Below are 5,948 nucleotides of genomic sequence, written 5' to 3'. Positions count from 1 at the left end.
TTGTTGCCAGTGCCCCTGGACTGGCTTTTGTGCAGGTGGCACATAAAAGACACCATTTCAAGCGTGGCCGTTGCCAGTACCGCCTGACTGGCCTTCGTGCGGGTGACACGTAAAAGCACCCACTACACTCTCTGAGTGGTTGGCGTTAGGAAGGGCATCCAGCTGTAGAAACTCTGCCAAATTAGATTGGAGCCTGGTGTTGCCATCCGGTTTCATCAGTCCTCAGTCAAATCGTCCAACCCATGCTAGCATGGAAAGCGGACGTTAAACGATGATGATGATGATGATGATGTTATTACAAATAGGCATTTTCTCACATATACTGCAGTAGTAATCTTCATGTCACATACTTTCCCATAGAAGCATCCATTTATCTAAATACATATACACATGCAAACAAACAATTACCTATGCTCACACATTAATACATGCAAACAAACAATTATCTATGCTCATACTTTATCTATGTACACATACACACTTTTATGCACAACTTATAAACCACATGTTTGCATAGTTATATTTTGTTTTGTTAAATAATGCTAAATGTCTGTTATTGTGATGTGGTTTTGACCTTCCTGCCATTACATTGTCAATTAAAAGTTAAAAATGGTAGTTTGTGTTGGTTGTGCAAGAGAAAATTATATAGCAGGTAATATGCTATGGATACAGTCACTTTTCTCTTGCTGTTATTTTTTAGTATTGTTCTTGAGTAACCTACAGTCACCTCTGTTTGAGCAAACTGATAGATAATTTTTTTTCTTGGAAGTTATCAAAATATTGGGCTGATAAGAGATAAACTCTACCTCTCTACAGGTCTTATTCTCCTCAAAGCTCCTCAACTCACATTGCCTGCATGTGGAGTAGTGTTGTAATTACTGAATGTTCTCCACTTATTTCTCTTTTCTTTCAACAAAACTGTGTAGAGATTAAAAAACACTGGCATGGCTGTGTGGTGAAGAAATTCACTTTCCAGCCACATGATTTTGGATTCAGTCCTACTGCATGACATCTTGGGCAAGTGTCTTCCATTTTAGTCCCAGGTTGACCAAAGCCTTGATCTACATGTTGTTATGCAGATCTGTTGTGTATGTATCGTGTTAGTTGTTGTCATCATCTCTGAGTGGTTGGGGTTAGGAAGGGCATCCAGCTGTAGAAACTCTGCCAAATTAGATTGGAGCCTGGTGTTGCCATCCGGTTTCACCAGTCCTCAGTCAAATCGTCCAACCCATGCTAGCATGGAAGGCGGACGTTAAACGATGATGATGATGATGATGATGATCATCATTATTTGACAGGAGAGCTGCACCCAATTCCCTTATTTGTTTTGCTATGGTTTCTTTAACTGGATGCCTTTCCTAACAAAAATCACTTTACAAAGTGAACTGGGTGCTTCTTATGTTGCACTAGCACCAGTGCTTCTTTTGTCCTGCTTTATATAACCCCACCTTGTGGAGATAATTGAAAAAAATGGTATTTAGATACAAATTCATGGATGTTTGTTGTGTCTTTTGAAATTATGCGAGTTTACTTGGAGTGTTAGGAAAAATATTAGATTTTCTAGGATTCTAAATGTACCAGATCAGTGGTTCCCAAACTTTTTCAGGTTTTTGCTCCCTTGACACCCAAGCCACATTCCTAGTGCCCCCACCCCAACTAACCATCACAAACATAGACCTCTTTCTAAAGCAAATTCAAAGTGACTGTATTTCACAAATAAAACTTCACCTAATGAACCCTTTATTTTGTTGCTTTTACATGAATTGTTTCCTCATTATTGCCCCACTTTTTTCATGAATCACTTACCTATTATTGCCCCACTTTTCTTCAACACCCTCTTGGAACTTTCTACTGCCCCAGGGGTGTGGGGCAATACCGCCCACTTTGGGAACCACTGTACTAGATTTTCTAGACTTTTCTCGCAAGCAACAGATGTATAGTTTTTGCTTGAAAAGATACATCTTGCATATAGTTAGTTACGGTTACTGAATCCAGAGCTAATGAGTAGCTTTATAGTTTGTTGTTCAGCCCTAGGTCTGCTTTGATTAAGTAGACCTATGATCAAGGTCATTATAGCCTTGGTCTATTTTGTCAGACATAGTTAATGTGAAACTTTTGTATACTCTCTTTTCTCTTTTACTTGTTTCAGTCATTTGACTGCGGCCATACTGGAGCACCACCTTTAGTCGAGCGAATCGACCCCCAGGACTTATTCTTTGTAAGCCTAGTACTTATTCTATCAATCTCTTTTGCCAAACCACTAAGTTACGGGGACGTAAACACACCAGCATCGGTTGTAAAGCGATGTTGGGGGGACAAACACAAACACACACATATATATATATACATATACATATATACGACAGGCTTCTTTCAGTTTCTGTCTACCAAATCCACTCACAAGGCTTTGGTCGGCCTGAGGCTATAGTAGAAGACACTTGCCCAAGGTGCCACGCAGTGGGACTGAACCTGGAACCATGTGGTTGGTAAGCAAGCTACTTACCACACAGCCACTCCTGCGCCTATCTGATGTATCTTTTCTTTTTATTTTTTTAAGATAGCACAATATGATTCAAGGAGGATTTGATTGTTATTTCTAGTATGTTGAAGCCCCCTGTTGGCTTGTTATGTTCTGTATTTATCCTCTATGATGACTTTTTGATAAGTTATTTTTCCCTATTATTTCTAATGGAGCTGTGACCATTATGAAATTTTTTCTTTTTTTTAAAACAATGTTTTAAAACTAACGAGCAGAGATCTTTCTAGAAATAACAATTGCATAGAAACTTCTTCATTATTTTGTTCAATAGATAGTTTTATTGTGTGTGTAGTTATTTATTTTCCTGGTGGGTCTGGAGGAAAAGGCAGTGCTCATAGTGGGAAAGATATGAGCAGGGAAGGAATTCCAGAGAACTTGGGCATTGTGGTTAAGGTGGAGCTTGGAAGTTTAAACATAACAAAGGTGTTTTGTTTGGAATATTTTGTTGTTGTTCATAGATTGTTTTATTTCACTTGTTTGTGGCTATACTTCAACACATGAAGCTGATATACTGTTTATAAATAAATTGATTCAATGTTTTTATGATTTGACCCTGTTGTTGAAATGAACATTTGATTAAATTTATTTTTGTATATTATCTAACTGTTAATGCTTTTTGTTTCTTTTTTTCCTCCCTCTTCTAGGCAGCTTATAAAGAAATGGTTCCAATAATTGTTTAATTAGATGTGATATCGTGGAAAGATTTTGGTAATCAAACCCCTGCTGAAAGTTTCGACTAGTAAGTATTTCTTTTTTTCTATTTTCATGTTCAAGATGTTATGTGATGTTTATTTCTTGATACTTTACAAAGGTGTTGATTTGGGAAAGAAGGTATTTTCTTCTAAACCAGTGGTTCTCAGTCAGGGTCCACATGGCCTCTGAGAGTCCATATAAAGTTTTTGGAGGTTCATGCAACAAAATAGTATATTATGGATCCACAATAGTATTTTAGGGACCTTGAAAAAGTTTTGCTTTAAATGTATGTATTGGTATGTATGGCAAGAAACAGCTAGGCATTTTTCACTAACATTTTACATAGTTCAGCAGACACAAATTAATGTGTGAGAAACAAAATAGGAATTTTGAAAGAAGTATCTATAAAATTAGTTTTTAAGTATCAAATGGTTATGGGGGTCCACCAGAATAAAATAGTAACCAAAGGGGTCCACCAGAATAAAATAGTAACCAAAGGGGTCCACAAAAAAAAAAAATGGTTGAGAACACCTAAACTATTACATCTGCATGCACACAAAACGAATTAACATGTGCACATAAAAAGTCAGTTGCTTAAAATGGTGTTCTTTCATTTAATGTCTATGGTGGGGCTGGATGGGGCAACATTTGAGGCAACATTTTATGGCTGGAGGCTCTTCCTGTTACCAACACTTACCTATTTTTCAGATATATTTGACTAGTCTTTGAACATGCAAAGTGACCAATTGTCATGTCAATTAGGAATGTACACACCATATTACTGATTTGCTCAGATGATGACAGAAGTGTGTACACATACATGGGTGCTTACTTACATACACACACACACACACACACACACACATGTCATTGTTGTCACTTTAACATCTGCTTTTGATGCCTTCATGTGTCAGGCAAAAGTGCGTTGAGGCAGAATTGTTTCCTACTGAATGTCTTTCCATGTGTCCACTCTATTTCTTTCCAATCTCTCTGTCTAGCAAACAGCAAACTTATGTGGAGAACTGGAAATAAATACCATTGGTTGAATAAGCCTTTTGTTTATAAAAATCATGCAACATGTCAAGAAGCCCAGACATGCAAACAAACAATACCACCAGAAGCTATTGTTTAGAAACCAATGAATGTGAAAGAAATACAAACTTCACTCACACAAATGCACATTCACACACATAGACATAAACACACACACACACAAACACGTAAATAACGTGACTTGGAGAATTTTAGATAGAGCATCACCTTACAGACACGGTGCGCATAAAAGACCCATCAAATGTAATTTATGACTTTTGGAAAAATTCTATATTTTATTCCAGGACAATAGTGCTTTGAATCAAAGACATGAACTCTTGAATTCCTGCAGACACACAACAAAATTTAAAGAGTCAGCTGACAAAATACCATATTGGATAGTATATATTTTGTGAATCTTGAACTAGTTTTCAATCCCACTGTTGGATTTGTATTTTGTAATGCTTGGTTTTTTGCATCGCAAAGATATTGTATATATTTCGACGTATTTCTTAAGTAAACCTTCGACTGTTATCTGTATATATTATTCTCATGTTTAAGATTTTATTTTTTATTCCATTTTATTACATTTTACAAACCCATTTAATCGTTATATTTATAGATAATTCGATATATGGTGTTCTATTTTGCATGTCTTTTATCTGATTTTTTATTATTATACTCTCAGCAATTTGTAAAAAGTTGTTTGTATATGTACGTTAGGACCTAGATATGTTTTTATGTGGATGTCTGTATTATATACATGCATATGTATTCGTATGTGTGCGTCTGTGTATATGTGTAAGTGTGTATGTTTATACTTGTACACATACGTACATGGATGTATATGTATGCATGTATATATATATAAAAATGAGAGTATATGTATGTGTGTGTGTGTGTGTGTGTCTGTGTGTTTCCCTAAAACTCGAGAACTACACAAACAATTTCATTCAAATTTTACACATGCCTTACTTAGGGTCCCAGTAGTCAAAAAAAAATTTTAACTTCTTGCATAGTTCGAGCCCACAACAACATAATATCTCCTCTACAAGTCCTTCGAGGATCTTCCAGATGTATATTATGGCATATCTTTCTCGCTTGCGTTCTAAGGAATAGAGTCTTAATCTCTTGAGTCTTTCCCAGTACCTTATATGCTGCATAGAGGCTATCTTCTTTGTGTAGCTTTGTTGGATTGCCTCAAGATTAATTTGACACTGGTTGGTCACCTTAGCTGAGAGCAATAGCCAAAGTGGCTTAGGACAAGTGTCCTCCAGAGGACCATCATGTTTTCCTGATCTCTTGTTCTAAAAGTTCTAAGAATGCATCTGGTCAGCTGCCTGCATTTCATTGCCAATTTAGGAACATGCACATGGAGGGATGCATCATTACTCATGTCTTGCACTGACGGTGCCTCTGGGATTGCAATCCCTCCAGGTCCAGTGTATTTAATTGATATTGCATTTAGTTTTGCATGCTGATAGCACAAAGCTTGAAACTTTTCAGCATTAAACTGTATGCTATTCTTTTCAACCCACTTGTATATTTCATCCAGCTCATATTGCAGGTGCATAGTGTCTTCAGGGTTCTGTATTACCTGTGAGACTTTTGTATCATCTGCATAACTTGTGATCGTGGCTTTCTGTGTGGTTGAGGGCATGTCTGAGAGGGCCATTATGAACAG

At 36.8% G+C, this 5,948-nt stretch overlaps 1 protein-coding gene across 2 annotated transcripts in view; it reads left to right on the top strand.

Moving 5' to 3' along the window:
• LOC106879762 (malignant fibrous histiocytoma-amplified sequence 1 homolog) overlaps positions 1–5,948 on the top strand; it is a 48,346-nt gene that overhangs the window by 16,141 nt on the left and 26,257 nt on the right. Inside the window, exons 2-3 of one of the 2 annotated variants that reach the window (XM_052971262.1) lie at positions 2,150–2,218; positions 3,184–3,278. The gene's annotated coding sequence lies outside the window, so the exon portion shown is untranslated. The remainder of the gene's footprint in view (positions 1–2,149; positions 2,219–3,183; positions 3,279–5,948) is intronic. The other variant, XM_014929446.2, reaches the window with a different exon arrangement.

Source organism: Octopus bimaculoides, chromosome 10 (genome assembly GCF_001194135.2).
Source record: "Octopus bimaculoides isolate UCB-OBI-ISO-001 chromosome 10, ASM119413v2, whole genome shotgun sequence".
Classification (NCBI taxonomy): Eukaryota; Metazoa; Mollusca; class Cephalopoda; order Octopoda; family Octopodidae; genus Octopus; species Octopus bimaculoides.
The sequence above is the reverse complement of the archived record's forward strand: the minus strand, read 5'-3'. Positions and strand labels throughout refer to the sequence as shown.